The sequence below is a fragment of the Schistocerca americana genome, chromosome 9, assembly GCF_021461395.2.
Source record: "Schistocerca americana isolate TAMUIC-IGC-003095 chromosome 9, iqSchAmer2.1, whole genome shotgun sequence".
In the NCBI taxonomy this organism is placed as follows: domain Eukaryota; kingdom Metazoa; phylum Arthropoda; class Insecta; order Orthoptera; family Acrididae; genus Schistocerca; species Schistocerca americana.
Window position 1 is genome coordinate 50,279,172 of NC_060127.1, and position 17,737 is coordinate 50,296,908.

Sequence of the window (17,737 nt, forward strand, 5' to 3'; positions counted from 1 at the left end):
GACTGATAGTGTACGGAATGAGGAAGTTGTCTGTAGAATCGGACAGGAAAAGAGTATGTAGAAAACACTGTCAAGAAGAAGGGACAGGATGATAGGACATCTGTTAAGACATCAGGAAATAAGCTCCATGGTACTCGAAGGAACTGTAGAGGGTAATAACTGTAGGGGACCATAGACTGGAACACATCCAGCAAATAACACAGGCCAAAGATGAAAAAAACGTTTTGCTGAAAATGCCTTATTCTTATTTTTTAGGGAGGGAAATCCAAATATGATACTTAAAAAACTGTATCACCCTACATTTCTGCACATTCTACAGTTACATTTATTAAATTAAGCGACTTTTTAAAGAATTTCGCAGCTTTTATATAGTTAAATAATTTAAAAAGGAGGTGTAATGAATGTAGATGGCGTTGGTAGTACTGCTGAAAAACATTTGCTGGCAAAAAAGGTCTATTCTATTTTTGTTCTGTTTACTGTCAACCTAGCCTCACCTTCAAGTTTCCTGTACATGTGCTCAGTGCAATGCCTAATCGTGGTTGTAAAAACTCTACTGACAGTTTTTGTTATGCTTGGGGTGAATATGTGATTAAAAAACACCAAAGAAAATTACAGACTTTGTGAAAAAGGTTTATCTTCATACTTTTATCTTCATACTTTTATCTTCATACTTTTTTGTTATGCTTGGGGTGAATATGTGATTAAAAAACACCAAAGAAAATTACAGACTTTGTGAAAAAGGTTTATCTTCACACTTTGGATCTAAATTTGATGATCAAGATAAATCTTGGGCACCGCAAAAGGTATGTTATGAGTGCGTTGAAGGTCTGAGAAAATGGTCCAAAAAGGAGAAAAAAACCTTTAGATTTGCTGTTCCTATGATATGGAGGGAGCCAAGAAATCATTCCGATGATTGCTACTTTTGCAGTTGGTATTACTGGTCATAATTCGAAAACCCTTCCGTCCGCCAGCCGACCAGTAGGGCATGGTGTAGATTTACCGGTTCCTGAACCAACAGATGATTTAAATTCTATTCCAACAGAAGCATTTTCTGATGTACAATCTGATTTAGATGAACAAGATGATGGCGAATTCCATTGTAATACAAAAAGTCTAGAGCCCAAATTATTTACTCAGATCGAGCTTAACGATTTGGTTAGGGATCTGGGCTTAACGAAAGAAAAAGCTGAATTGCTTGGCTCTAGATTAAAAGAAAAGAACATGACGGGGAACCACTGTTGGTCACTGCACCGAGAAGTTCAGCAAGCAACTCATCGTGGAAAAAGCCACAGAAGAAGCTTCAGAGAAAAAAATAGAAAGAAAATACAAACCAATTCCAGCTGACAAGTGAAACCTCTATTAACACATATCATTGTTTTAAGTAGCTTACTGTAAATACAAACCATGGTTACGTTGTAACAAAGCATTTCATTAATTTCCTCGTTTACGTTATAGCATAGGATTTTTATACTACATAATAAAAAGCATATTGCTCGAAAACTATGAGTGATACCAAAAAACTGAGACTAGATTTGGATTCAGCTCATAAAAATCTATAAAGATCAGCTATCAAAGTAAAAAAAGGATTTTCAAAAAATTTTTCGTTGACCTGTGATAATTGAGAATGAAGAGCATCAAACACCATAGAAACCGTCAGAAAAAAAAGAGAAGAAGAAGGCGTACCTCAGGGACGAAATGAGCTGCAGAAGGAAAGTATTTTAGTCACTGTCAGATAAAATACCGACGTATTTGCTGCTTCGCGCTCATCGTGCTGAAGAGGTGCTGCATCCTAAGGCAGGGCAGCACAGATTTCCGTGCAAGGTAATAGACGCACTGCAGACCGCTCGCACGATGAGGCGACGTTTGGACACGAGAACATGCATGCCTACATGTGTTCTGTCAACTTTTGTGCATGCCCTTTTGTTCCCGTGCGTCAGCGATTGAGCACGAAAAAAGAGACATAGCGTGGATATACCTTTACGCTGTCAAGTGCTTACTGTTTCACTACGACCTGTAGGTTAGCGGAGAACATAAGGTGCGCAATGGGATTCGATACTTGCGGTGTGAAAGAATAAAATGGTCTCCAAAAAGCAGCTGCTATGTTCTTATTTACCTAGCGTAATAAGGCTGATAGGCTACCACAGATGTGCATGAACGCATCTCTAACGCGCTTCCATGAAATATGGATACTGCTGTGCATCGTTTTAGTCACAACAAGCTTTCGGTAACAATCAGGATCCGCGTGAGTTACAACAACTGCGGAGCGCGTTTAGAATTCTGGCAGTGGTACTGGCTTCAGCATTTGTCCTGCACCTGTTTTGTTTTAACATTATAACAAAAGCAGGTCAGCTTTCAGATGCAAAATTTTATATCTTCAAATACGCGTTTCGGGGTTTCATAAAATAATGACTTGAAGATCGGGACTTTTTGAAAGCCCGAAATTAGTCATTTGAAGAACTAAAAATTTGCATCTGGAAGCTAAATTGCTTTCTTTGTATAGTCCGGAACGTCTTTCCTCGCCACACCTCCGTCTGCATCACTGAAGTATCCGATGGCCGACAGCCTTACATAAAGGGACCATGTAATAAAATTTAAAAACTCATATTAAAAATTAAAATAAAAATGTAAAAGTGAGTCTTCTTTTCAGACACCTCCAATAGAGAATAACTGGAAACAGTGCGTCATTTCTGAAAGATAGACTCCATTTCGCTGCATTTTCTGTTGGCGCCTTTAGTAAGAAGTCCAAAGTGATGTACTGCGCAAATGGCTTAGAGACTAACAGCAACAAGCTTCCCAAACAACATTGTGAATATCTTGTTTGAAAACAAGCGGCCTTTCAGTGTTCAATATTGCTAATAGTGGGGAAATGTTACCACCCAATACCTAATCAGCTTTTTCTTGTCGTCAGTCTGGAATTTTTTGAGTCCGTAGGGACTTTTAAGGTGAACTTAGGGATTTTTCACATATCGTGAAGGGACTTGTTAGAAAATGAGTTGGCAACACTGCGTGCCAGAGTAAACCGCGCTCCCACCGAGATTTTTTCCAAGCCGGCCGAAGTGGCCGTGCGGTTAAAGGCGCTGCAGTCTGGAACAGCAAGACCGCTACGGTCGCAGGTTCGAATCCTGCCTCGGGCATGGATGTTTGTGATGTCCTTAGGTTAGTTAGGTTTAACTAGTTCTAAGTTCTAGGGGACTGATGACCTCAGCAGTTGAGTCCCATAGTGCTCAGAGCCATTTGAACCATTTTTTTTTCCAACTCCACGGCAGCGGCGCGGTCCGATTGTTTTGTTGTCGTGCAGCGGAAAACTTATGGAATTAGTGCGCAACTATCGTGTGTGTTGAATGATCTCTCCAATCCCAAATACATGGACACAGAGAGAAAAAATGCACCCGGGAAGAAAATAGGGGCAGAAATAATAACATACGTGCGTATTTCTGGTTTTACATCAGTCAAATACAACCAGCTGAACAAAAGGTCATTGTATGAGAGGAGTGACTAAAGCTGTAACATTTCCTTTCCATATGCCCAAAATCAATATAGTACACTGAGAGTCTACAAAAGGCAAGAAAGCTATGGAGAATATCTTTGTGTAATTAAAGAGTAGAGATCCATTGTTTGAAGGAGCCCGAATGAGTAATGTGTTTCCAATCCAAGGCTACTAAAAAGTTAGAAAAAATTCCACATTTCATCCTTAGCGGTGTTCTTCCGTATTTCTTCTGACGAAGTAAGCATCATATTGTCTCTAATTATCCTGCATGTTCCTCGTACGATCTTGCGAACTGCACTGTTCCCCGTGCGGCAACTAAATTAAATCGTGTTTGGCGGATCTCCAGTGACCAAATATCTGAAAAAAAGGTAGACGATAGGTGTGCAACTAAAGAAGATTTCACAGTTGGTCTTGGAGGGCAATGAATCAGTATCGCGCGAAACAGAGGAAAACACTCGAGACTGTACAATAGAAGCCAATAATGATGATGCTGATTTCATATATTTAATTACCAATATACTGTCAAAGCATGTGTTAATTATTTGAAACTGACTGCCGAACGGTTCTACTGCCGCCAACATAAACTGCTCGTAAGGACCACTAAGTTAAGATGCGAGAAATTAGGGCTCTTACGCAGACGCTTTTCCGTCGCTCTATTTGCGAGTGGAACAGGAAAGGAAATGACAAGTATTGGTATCGGGTACCCTCCGCCACGCACCGTTAGGTGCTTTGCGGACTATCTGTGTAGATGTAGATGTAGATATACAGCAATTTTGTTACTGTGAAGACATTTCTACAGTGTGTGCCTCGCTTTTTCAGAATAACTTCCAACTTGTTCAATATTAAATTGAATAAATTTTCTGACACTCTGAAATATTCACAGAACTTTGCTTCATCGTCATTCAGATCACTGCACAATTGGCAAATTCCCATTCCCACGCCTGATGATTCCACATGAGGTTTTCACTTGCTTTTCCTCTTCTCAGTCCAAAATCACAACGATCAGTATGAAATCGTAGTCCGAGAACTTGGCCATCATAGCCACCACGCACGCCCACTGCCACACACCGGAAGACGCACTGACCACTCTGAATAGACATCACTGTGGCATCATGAGCCGGTCGAGGCACTGTTGAGTCACTGATGTGTGTGAAGCGGTCTCAATACGACCAATCAAAGGCCTTAGACAAGGTCGCAGTATAGCACCTACTCGGAGTAAATATTGACCATCGAATTTCGAAAATAAAACATAAAAAAAAGAGTGGGAAAAGGGCCTAGACATACATACGAATTACCAACCGAGTTTGCTATTCGCGGATGATCAAAGAATATTGCATTATTTGAATAAAACAAGAATTCCTTATTGTAGAACACGACCAGTTTCGCAATATAAATATGCATCTTCAGTTGCTTCACTGTATACAAAGGAATAAAAGAACTTGTCAGAAATTTAGTCATGCCATAAAACTGACAAATAAAAGCAATAAGGTCTGCTTCTACTTACGGTAAAAGAAAAGGTTCTATTCGAACCCGTAAAGCTATTCCCAACATTTATATGCAGGTACTTAAAACTTCTGACTTACGAATGCGCGAGCGTCTATGACAAAATGTATTGGGGGCTAAGGCCATCCCCAACCTAAAAAAGAACCCAGCAAAAACGTGAAAGTAAGAACATAGTAGCTATTAAAATAATTTATAATGAAAAATAATCAGAATACTTAGCGGAAACGCCGCGATTGTAACATTAAAACAGAAAAAAAGTTGTCAGTAGTGTCATACTTCACCTCCATTCTAGACAGCTTGGGGAGGAAGCGTTATTGTCGACAGCGCAAGTAACCGCTATCTGAAGCGCACGCGCAGTGTCACAAATAGTAAGTAACCAGGTACCTTGTAAATAGTCTTCACGGGTGTGCCGTCGGATGACGTGCAAATCCTACAATATTTCTTCGGGGCAACTGTCCGACACCATCAGGTGGTTGAACCTCGCTGGTGGCTAGGTACGACTGACAAGATCCGCATGTCGACGCCGCTGTATATAGAGCACGTGCTCTATATACAGGGTGATTCAAAAAGAATACCACAACTTTAGGAATTTAAAACTCTGCAACGACAAAAGGCAGAGCTAAGCACTATCTGTCGGCGAATTAAGGGAGCTATAAAGTTTCATTTAGTTGTACATTTGTTCGCCATTTCAGCCAATAAAGTTTTTGGTCCCTTTTTCTTCGAAGGTGCTACTGTAACTGGACTACAGCATCTGGAGATGTTAGAGAATTGGCTGTTCCCTCAGCTCGAACAAGAAGCACAACAATTCATATTTCAGCAGGATGGAGCGCCACCACATTGGCACTTATCTGTCCGTAACTACCTGAACGTCAACTACCCGAGGCGATGGATCGGCCGCCAGGCAGCCCGTGACAGAGCACTTCATCACTAGCCTCCAAGAAGCCCTGATCTTACCCCCTGCGATTTTTTCTTATGGGGGTATGTTAAGGATATGGTGTTTCGGCCACCTCTCCCAGCCACCACTGATGATTCGAGACGAGAAATAACAGCAGCTATCCAAACTGTTACGCCTGATATACTACAGAGAGTGTGGAACGAGTTGGAGTATCGGGTTGATATTGCTCGTGTGTCTGGAGGGGGCCATATTGAACATCTCTGAACTTGTTTTTGAGTGAAAAAAAAACCTTTTTAAATACTCTTTGTAATGATGTATAACAAGGTTATATTATATTTCTTTCATTAAACACACATTTTTAAAGTTATGGTATTCTTTTTGAATCACCCTGTACAGCGCCGTCGACATGCGGATCTTGTCAGTCGTACCTAGCCACCAGCGAGGTTCAACCACCTGATGTTGTCGGACAGTTGCCCCGAAGAAATATTGTGGGATTTGCACAACGTCATCCGGCGGCACACCCGTGAAGACTATTTACAACATATCCGCCGGGAAAGCCTGAAGAGTCACAACCAGGTACCTTGATTGAAATGTTGGGGGCCGGCTGCACATTTTAAATTGCCAAACTGCAATAATCAAAAGTAATAAACTCTGATCATGAGTGGCATAAGTCAGAATTACTGTTGCAATTAATTTCAAAAGAATTCCTGATACTCATAAATTTAGACAACATTGACTATGCAGTGCAGCGATCTGTTGCTATATTTAGGTTAAAATCAACGATCGACATGGCAAATAATATTTATTTATTTACCGGTTGCGGCTTGTGTAAAATTCACTATCAGGTAAGGATGATCCAGCGAAAAGCAGCGCGATTCGTCATGGGGACATTTAGTCAGCGCGAGAGCGTTACGGAGATGCTGAACAAGCTCCAGTGGCGGACACTTCAAGAAAGGCGTTACGCAATACGGAGAGGTTTATTATCAAAATTACGAGAGAGCACATTCCGGGAAGAGATGGGCAACATATTACTACCGCCCACATATATCTCGCGTAATGATCACAACGAAAAGATCCGAGAAATTAGAGCAAATACGGAGACTTACAAGCAGTCGTTCTTTCCACGCACAATTCGTGAATGGAACAGGGAAGGGGGGATCAGATAGTGGTACAATAAGTACCCTCCGCCACACACCGTAAGGTGGCTCGCGGAGTATAGATGTAGATGTAGATGTAGATGGGGATGGAAATCGGCAGTGCCCTTTCAAAGGAACCCTCCTGGCATTTGCCTGAAGTGATTTAGGGAGATCATGGAGAACCTAAATCACAATGGCCGGACTCGGGTTTGAACCGTGGTCCTCCCGAATGCGAGTCCAGTGTACTAACCACTGCGCCACCTCGCTCAGTGCCGTATTATGCTAACAGTTGGAAGTGCGTCAAAAAATGTCTTTAATGCCAGAAAACTACTTCTGACGTAGAACGTTAATTGGTATAATGAAGTCTGCCAACAAAAATGGTGCAAATGGCTCTAAGCACTATGGGACATACTATCTGAGGTCACCAGTTGCCTAGACTTGGAACTACTTAAACCTAACTAACCTAAGGACAGCACACACATCCATGCCCGAGGCAGGATTTTTACCTGAGACTGTAGCAGCAGCGCGGTTCCAGAGTGAAGCGCCTAGAACCGCTCCTCCACAGCGGCCGGCCTCTGCTTACAAAACATATTTTGAAAAGTTTAGTAGTGTGTTTTGTTTGCTCGTTATTGTATTCTGTCATAAAACCACTACGATATGCGTGAACGTATCCCCATAGTGGCGTAAAACCGCTCCATATCCAGGACACATCTAAGCACTCGATTTGAACCTATATAAAATTATTTTAATTTCTTAAAGGTAATGTTGAGTTAGAAATATACTTACCAAGCTATACTTTAATAAGTAATAACCATGTTATAAGACTACACAATTTTAAATGTGATAAATCTAACAAAAAAAATTAAAAATCCCAAAAAAAAATCCAAGTAAATGTACCATGGTCTCACGTACATGATGAAGAAAATCTTAGAAGCATACAATAACAATGAATTCTCTTAAACGGAAATAGCTCTCTATAGGAAGGAAAAAAAGCTATTGAGGCGTCTAGCGGTTCTGGCGCTGCAGACCGGAACCGCGGGACTGCTACGGTCGCAGGTTCGAGTCCTGCCTCGGGCATGGGTGTGTGTGATGTCCTTAGGTTAGTTAGGTTTAAGTAGTTCTAAGTTCTAGGGGACTTATGACCTAAGATGTTGAGTCCCATAGTGCTCAGAGCCAGCCAGCTATTGAGGCATTTTCAGAATATAAATACCGAGGAGCTATAATCTCAGAACATGCAACAAGGCAGAGGACAACAAGAGCTAAAGAAGCATTGAATAAGCTGAATCTCACCCTTTGGTCAGATAAATTGAGAGAAAGAGAAGAAGTTATATGATTCATTGATACTACACGTTTATTTACTTGTAGCGGAATCCTCGGAAATGACAAAACAAGGAAGAAGAAGAGTTGAGGCCGTGAAAACGAATTTTTCAAAGGAAGCTGTAAAGATTAAAACTGTGTGCTGGGCCGAGACTCGAACTCGGGACCTTTGGCTTTCGCGGGCAAGTGTGAGCTACCCAAGCACGACTCACGCCCCGTCCTCACAACTTTAGTTCTGCCAGTACCTCGTCTCCTACCTTACAGACTTTACAGAAGCTCTCCTGCACACAGTTTTAATCTGCCAGGAAGTTTCATATCAGCGCACACTCCGCTGCAGAGTGAAAATCGCATTCTGGAAACATCCCCCAGGCTGTGGGTAAGCCATGTCTCCGCAATATCTTTTCTTCCAGGAGTGCTAGTTCTGCAAGGTTCGCAGGAGAGCTTCTGTAAAGTTTGGAAGTTAAGAGACGAGGTACTGGCAGAACTAAAGCTATTAGGAGGGGACGTGAGTCGTGCTTGGGTAGCTCAGTTGTTAGAACACTTGCCCGCGAAAGGCAAAGGTCCCGAGTTCGAGTATCAGTCCGGCACACAGTTTTAATCTGCCAGGAAGTTTCATATCAGCGCACACTCCGCTGCAGATTGAAAACCTCATTCTGGAATGTGTACAGTTTCGAGGAGAGAGAAGTTCCCAAACTAAGCAATCAGGAAGCGAAGGAAATCTCTCACGTACGTTACCGAATAGTGGAAAACGGCGTTCAAAATGGTAGGGCAAGGTGATGAGTCTAGGGGACGAACTGTGGGCAGCCGGCCGGTGTGGCCGTGCGGTTAAAGGCGATTCAGTCTGGAACCGCGTGACCGCTACGGTCGCAGGTTCGAACCCTGCCTCGGGCATGGATGTGTGTGTTGTCCTTAGGTTAGTTAGGTTTAATTAGTTCTAAGTTCTAGGCGACTGATGACCTCAGAAGTTAAGTCGCATAGTGCTCAGAGCCATTTGAACTGTGGGCGAAAAAGGTACCGCGTTCGCAACCTCCATACAAGGGAAAATAAAGATACTCTGCGCAATGGAAAAATCAGCTGGAGGAGGATATGTGAAGAAGAAATTTTATTTACATACAGATCGAGAGGCTTGGAATGAGGAACGGCCTCACGAGTAGAAACAAAATAAAATAAAAAATATGCCGATTCTCGGGACCCGTTGAACATAAAACGCAATTCAAGATTTGGAACAAAATGACAAGTAGCTGACATGTAGCGTTTGTAAATAATGTAGAAGTGGAAGCGTTAGGCTGACTTCAGTGGAAAGCTAAAAGTAAGTCAAAAACTAGCGGTAGGCTGAAGACTTTTGCTGAAACCTGTTGACAAAATGCAGCACGGAAACAAAATTCAATCTAATATCCCAGCGGGAATGGCAGCTGGTCACGTCTCCGTTAGGACCAATGCTCGTGCAGCACCAAATCACCATTGCCGCTTTTTCCGAAGACTTCAATGAAAGAATTCAGTAAAAGAAAAAAATTGGGAATTTAAACAGGGACTACTTGTTCTGTGTAGAATTACAGTTAATCAAATGGTTCAAATGGATCTGAGCACTATGGGACTCAACTGCTGAGGTCATTAGTCCCCTAGAAGTTAGAACTAGTTAAACCTAACTAACCTAAGGACATCACAAACATCAATGCCCGAGGCAGGATTCGAACCTGCGACCGTAGCGGTCTTGCGGTTCCAGACTGCAGCGCCTTTAACTGCACGGCCACTTCGGCCGGCCTACAGTTAATCCTGGTAGGAGTTACCAGTTTATTATTCACAAGCCAGCTGCTACATTTTTCCTGAATCAAGCCGCTAGAATACAAGGAGATGCTTTGAAGCAAGGAGAGGAAATACCGTGGAAAATAGTTGTTTGAATGTAATGTCAAAAACCAATTAAGAAGGTCCGCCTTTCGCATATTACGCTTCAAGTCAACTATGTATAATGATGGTAGGGGTTGCAATCTCATGTGGTATTGATATAACAATAAATGTTGATTTAGTTGAACATGGTGAATTTTTGTAAGACGACAAGTTGTCAGACACCAGAAGAAGGAACTGCATGAAAGAAAGGAAATTCAAAAATTAAGAACAGGAGAACAATTATCCTGTTTTATCTTGCTCTGTTGTATAGCTGTAAAAAGGATATTTGTTGCAATTGTGGGAGAGGTGTGCAAAAAATTATGAGTGGTAAATTTCAGTAAGCTTGACGTTTCTTGTTCAATTCCAACTGATAACATCTCTTTTTTATTAATTTTCGTTTACATTCTATACTTCTTATCAAACGAAAATATTTCATAATTGACGGCGTCGTTGGAAACCGTGATCTGTGTTGTTATAATAAATAAACAAACACTGCCTGGCTCTCTTCTTTTACTAGCGACTACAGGTTTCAAGTGTGATATTACGAAAATTACCATCAAAGGGTGCGAAATTAACAACAAAATATTACGAGAACCTACACATACCAGGCGCCGCAAAATATAGTTTGTCAACTAACTTAAGATACAAAGGATGTGGATAGGGTAAGAAATGTTGCATAGTCACGTGACGTGTGTACATGTCATGTGCTCCTATACTGAAGCATCGTCAAAGAGATCCCTGCATCATAAAAAAACTGAAATAAATAATAAAATAAAGGACTGAAAGACATGAGCACGAAATAGATTTCCGTATGACGCGTCATACAACAAAAGACAAAACCAGGTGTTAAAAAACAATCTCACAGTAAGTCGACATCGTACGTTTTCGTTCTCATTTGTATACTTTAAAAGACAGTGCAAAATTAACAAACGTATCTGATTAGCATAGTTTGAGTCTTTCATCCGTGAAAATACAGTTTTAAGAACTGACCTTAATTTTAATGAATGTTGTTGTTGTTGTTGTGGTCTTCAGTCCTGAGACTGGCTTGATGCAGCTCTCCATGCTACTCTATCCTGTGCAAGCTTCTTCACCTCCCAGTACCTACTGCAACCTACATCCTTCTGAATCTGCTTAGTGTATTCATCTCTTGGTCTCCCTCTACGATTTTTACCCTCCACGCTGCCCTCCAATACTAAATTGGTGATCCCTTGATGCCTCAGAACATGTCCTACCAACCGATCCCTTCTTCTGGTCAAGTTGTGCCACAAACTTCTCTTCTCCCCAATCCTATTCAATACTTCCTCAATTTTAATGAATAAGGATATAAAAATTACTTTTGTTTTTGCATAAGGGGCAGTCAAATGAAAACGAGGGAGATGGAAGAAATGTAACAGAACTAGTTATTATTTCAAAAGTAACCGTCATAACTGTTCACACATTTGTCCCACTATGAGACAAGACGGTCAATGCCGTCATGGAGAAATGTTTGCGGTGACTCACGGAATTGTGATTGAATCCAGGCGTGCACCTCTTCCTTCGAAGCTAATCAACGGACGCGAATGTCTTTCTTCAGCTTCCCAAAAAAATTAGGATTCGCATGGGAAGAGATCGAGACTGCAACGAGCAGCCGCCCCTTACAGCCAACGAAAGAGGTCAGTATGGCTTTCCCAGAGCTGGCGTGCTTGCAGTTACGGTGATTACTTTTGAAATAACAAACAGTTAACTTACTTTTTTTCCATCTGTCTCGGTTTCATTTTACTGCTCCTTACAGTAACATATACCTGTTAACTACCTATCTATTTTGCCCATATGGTTTATCCCTTTGTATTTCAAGAAAATGGTTAATATTCTTCGAATATCGTGGCGCATTAGAGGATCAGAAATATAGTAAAATAAATCTTTCATTAAAAGTTTCATGGAGAAATCACTAGTACGATGGAATGAGTCCGGTATTATTTCAGCTTGATTTTCCTCTGACTTACTAAAACATATTTGATACTGTGAGGAATAATAGTGATTAAAAGCTTGTTCTTATTTCACTTTGATTTGGTAGAAGCGCTAGCAAAATGTTATGCAGTTTACACCTCTCATTTTATGGAATAAATGCAATAATCACAGCAATTTATAACATTTGTAATACACAGAACATGGTGCAGACAACTTCACTTTTTCCGAATTTCAACAAATTTTCCCCCTTTGCAAGAGAGAAGTACTGGTTGTATGCTATGTTCAAGGGTTACCCAGAAAGTAATGCACCGCATTTTTTTCTTCAATAGTTCTTTATTGAACATAATGTGAATCACACACACTAAAGAGTAATGTTTTTTCTACACACCCTATTTTTCCACGTAATCTCCATCCCGTTCTATGGCCTTCAAAAATGGTTCAAATGGCTCTGAGCACTATGCGACTTCTGAGGTCATCAGTCGCCTAGAACTTAGAGCTACTTAAACCTAACTAACCTAAGGACATCACACACATCCATGCCCGAGGCAGGATTCGAACCTGCGACCGTAGCGGTCAGTCGGTTCCAGACTGCAGCGCCTAGAACCGCTCGGTCGGCTACACTTTGCACAAGCGTTTGTGAGTATTCCCCACAGTTTCCTTCTCTGCAGTGAGAAATTAAAAGACTTGTAACGTACATCACCTACAGACGCCATTTTGAAACTGTCCTGCAGCTGCGCTCTCTGTCGGAAGTGACGATGTTGTATTTTGCCTACTCGTCAAGCATGGGGTGCCTGGGAAACATGCTTTCTCGGATCGCTAGACAAAAATTCAAGCAAATCTTATTAATGAAGCTGTGAGGACGGGGCGTGAGTCGTGCTTAGGTAGCTCAGTTGGTAGAGCACTTGCCCGCGAAAGGTAAAGGTCCCGAGTTCGAGTCTCGGTCCGGCACACACTTTTAATCTGCCAGGACGTTTCTTATTAATGATGTTTGTTACAAAAGGAAATGATTACAATACTTAATTTTGAGAATTACAATGTTGTGTCGCAGGCAAAGGGCGACAGACAAGATAAGAAATCTCTTCAGTATAGACAGTTCCTAACACGAGAGTCGTTCACTAAGTAATGCCACACATTTTTTTTTCTCAGAAGATATTTATTGTTAAGAATCAGAACTTGGTGACAACATACATCAACATGTCTTGTCCATGTCTTGTTTTTCTACGTAGTCTCCATCACGTTCTATGGCCGTACGCCAACGTTGTGGAAGAGTACGTATTCCCTGCTGGTAAAAGCTCTTCTCCGGTAGGTGTAGACATGTTTTCACTGCATGACTGACACTCTTGTCATCTTCAAAGTGTGTTCACCGTAGAGAATAAGTTCCAGCAATCCAGATGTAATGGCCTTTCCATGAATCTTGTGATCCTCTGTGAGCATTCGTGGAACCCATCGTGAGCACGTCTTTGAATATCGGAGAGTCTCGATCATTGCAGACGCACTTCCAATGCTGACCGACAACTGTAGAGCCAACTGTCGAGTTGTGATGCGCCGGTCGGCACGAATAATGGCGTCCGCACGATTCGGCACGTCTGGAGCAGTGGCTGTGACAGGACGTCCCGAGCCTGGCTGATCATGGAGCACTGTTTCTGCATTTCCTGTGGCTGGAACTTCCGTTGCCCATCGCCCAACTGTACTTCTATCAACTGCAGCATCGCCATGCACTGCACACAAACGTTGATGGATGTTCACCACGGTTCGTTTTTCTGCACACAAGAATTCAATAACAGCATGCTGCTTGTAACATGAGTCGTATGTAGACGCCATTTTGACGCTGTAATACGGCTCTGCCATCTTCCAGAACGGTTCGAAACTTCACAGGCGCACAGAACAAACATCGAATGTGAAGCACCAACAAGCATATTTGTGTATGTACGAGGGGCGTTTGAAAAGTCCGTGCAAAAATAAAAATTACTTACGTGTTTGGGATAAACCTTTTTTATTTTTCGACATAGTCTCCTTTTAGACTTATACACTTCATCCAACGCCGTTCTAATTGGTTTAATCCCTTCCGAATAATAGGAATTGTCCAAGTCTGCAAAATAGCTATTAGCTGCTGCAATGACCTCCTCGTTTGAATAAAATTTTTGTCCCGCCAGCCATTTCTTCAAATTGGGGAACAAATAGTAGTCCGAGGGAGCCACGTCTGGAGAATAGAGGGGTTGTGAAACGAGTTGGAATTCTATCTCCATTAATTTTGCGACCACAACTGCTGAGGCGTGTGCTGGTGCATTGTCGTGATGGAAAAGGACTTTTTGCAGTCCAATCGGCGGCGTTTTCCTTGCAGCTCGGTTTTCAAACGGTCCAGTGACGATGAATAATATGCACGTGTAATAATTTTACCCTTTTCCAGATAGTCGATGAGGATTACCCTTGTGAATCCCAAAAGACAGTCGCCATAACCTTTCCGGCCGAAGGAATGGTCTTCGCCTTTTTTCGTGCAGATTCTCCCTTGTTTAGATTGTTGTTTGATCTCAGGACTATAGTAATGTATCCATGTTTCATCCACAGTAACGAAACGACACTTAAAGTCCTGCTGATTCTTCCTGAAAAGCTGCAAACCATTCTTGCAACATTTCACACGATTCCGTTTTTTGCCAAGCGTGAGCAATCGCGGAACCCATCTTGCGGATAGCTTTCTCATTTCCAAATGTTTATGCAAAATATTATGTACCCGTTCATTCGAGATTGCCGTAGCACTAGCAATTTCACGCACTTTAACTCTTCTGTCGTCCATCACCATATCATGGATTTTATCAATTATTTCTGTAGTAACCACAGGGCGTCCAGAACGATCAGCATCACTTGTGCCCATATGGCCACTCTGAAAATTTTGAAACCACCTATAAACTGTTCTAATCGAAGGTGTCGAGTCACAGTAATGTTTATCGAGCTTCTCTTTAGTCTCCTGAAGCGTTATGTCGTTCATAAAGTAGTGCTTAATCACTACACAAAATTCTTTTCCGTCCATTTTTTGACAATGACTCGACTTCCTTGATTCACGCGAATGCCAAATACCAAGAAATAGACCAATATATCTGAAACTTGGTGTGCGTTCTTTCCAAAGATGCTACTAACTAAATATGACCTTCATACGCGCCGATGGTGCCATCTCTCGTACTTTGCACTAACATTTCAACCGCCTATCGTATACAGGGTGTTACAAAAAGATACGGCCAAACTTTCAGGAAACATTCCTCACACACAAATAAAGAAAAGATGTTATGTGGACATGTGTCCGGAAACGCTTAATTTCCATGTTAGAGCTCATTTTAGTTTCGTCAGTATGTACTGTACTTCCTCGATTCACCGCCACTTGGCCCAATTGAAGGAAGGTAATGTTGACTTCGGTGCTTGTGTTGACATGCGACTCATTGCTCTACAGTACTAGCATCAAGCACATCAGTACGTAGCATCAACAGGTTAGTGTTCATCACGAGCGTGGTTTTGCAGTCAGTGCAATGTTTAAAAATGCGGAGTTGGCAGATACCCATTTGATGTATGGATTAGCACGCGGCAATAGCCGTGGTGAGGTACGTTTGTATCGAGACAGATTTCCAGAACGAAGGTGTCCCGACAGGAAGACGTTCGAAGCAATTGATCGGCTTCTTAGGGAGCACGGAAAATTCCAGCTTATGACTCGCGACTGGGGAAGACCTAGAACGACGAGGACACCTTCAATGGACGAGGCAATTCTTCGTGCAGTTGACGATAACCCTAATGTCAGCGCCAGAGAAGTTGCTGCTGTACATGGTAACGTTGACCACGTCACTGTATGGAGAGTGCTACGGGAGAGCCAGTTGTTTCCGTACCATGTACAGCGTGTGCAGGCACTATCAGCAGCTGATTGGCCTCCACGGGTACACTTCTGCGAATGGTTCATCCGACAATGTGTCAATCCTCATTTCAGTGCAAATGTTCTCTTTACGGATGAGGCTTCATTCCAACGTGATCAAATTGTAAATTTTCACAATCAACATGTGTGGGCTGACTAGAATCCGCACGCAATTGTGCAATCACGTCATCAACACAGATTTTCTGTGAACGTTTGGGCAGTCATTGTTGGTGATGTCTTGATTGGGCCCCATGTTCTTCCACCTACGCTCAATGGAGCACGTTATCATGATTTCATACGGGATACTCTACCTGTGCTGCTAGAACATGTGCCTTTACAAGTACGACACAACATGTGGCTCCTGCACATTTCAGTCGAAGTGTTCGTACGCTTCTCAACAACAGATTCGGTGACCGATGGATTGGTAGAGGCGAACCAATTCCATGGCCTCCACGCTCTCCTGACCTCAACCCTCTTGACTTTCATTTATGGGGGCATTTGAAAGCTCTTGTCTACGCAACCCCGGTACCAAATGTACAGACTCTTCGTGCTCGTATTGTGGACGGCTGTGATACAATACGCCATTCTCCAGGATTGCATCAGCGCATCAGGGATTTCTATGCGACGGAGGGTGGATGCATGTATCCTCGCTAACGGAGGACATTTTGAACATTTCCTGTAACAAAGTGTTTGAAGTCACGCTGGTACGTTCTGTTGCTGTGTGTTTCCATTCCATGATTAATGTGAATTGAAGAGAAGTAATAAAATGAGCTCTAACATGGAAAGTAAGCGTTTCCGGACACATGTACATATAACATATTTTCTTTCTTTGTGTGTGAGGAATGTTTCCTGAAAGTTTGGCCGTACCTTTTTGTAACACCCTGTATTGATGACTTTTTAAAAAATACGTAAGGCATTATTTATTGAACGATCCTCGTACAAGAGAAGCAATACAGTTCCTAATACAAGAGAAGTAATACAGTTCCAAGTCGCTGCTACAGGAGTGCCTATTCTCGAAGTCGCTGCAGTGGAACTGGGAGAACCGGGCTCCAACCAGGCGGCGCGGCGCTTATGTCCTTTTCGCCCAGAGGTCTTTGCCATCGCGTTGTCGTTCTGGAGATGGGTCGGTCAGCGTGCAATTGGCTGCCGACGTCTCTCATCAGAGCAGAGATGTCTGGCGTGCCGCCGCTTGACTTTACGCCGTAATAATCCGAAATCAGACGCGCTCACTCAGGAGACTTAAAATAATACGACGGTCAGTCAAATGAAAACCTTAAATTTGTAATAACAAATCGAAATTTCGCGCCGTTATCCTGCAAGTTGGTAAGCGTGCTACAAACAGCGTGCAGAATGGCCTGTAGGTGGCAGCATAGTGCAGATGCACACATACCGTCGCAGTATCAGTATAAAGATGGCCGCCCCACTTGCGACTTGCACCAGGGAAGAACAGCGTTCTGTTATCCGGTTTTTGCGTAGTGAAGGTGTGAAACCTATTGAAAGTCATCGACGACATAAAGTTCAGTCCGGTGATGCATGTTTGTCACAGCAGCAAGTCTACAAGTGGAGTAGGAAGTTCGCAAATGGTGTGACTTCAGTGGAAGATGCTCCTTGTCCATCAGGCACAACGAGTTGTGACTCCACAGAACATTGCAGCAGTTAAAGCCATAGTGAAGGAAAAC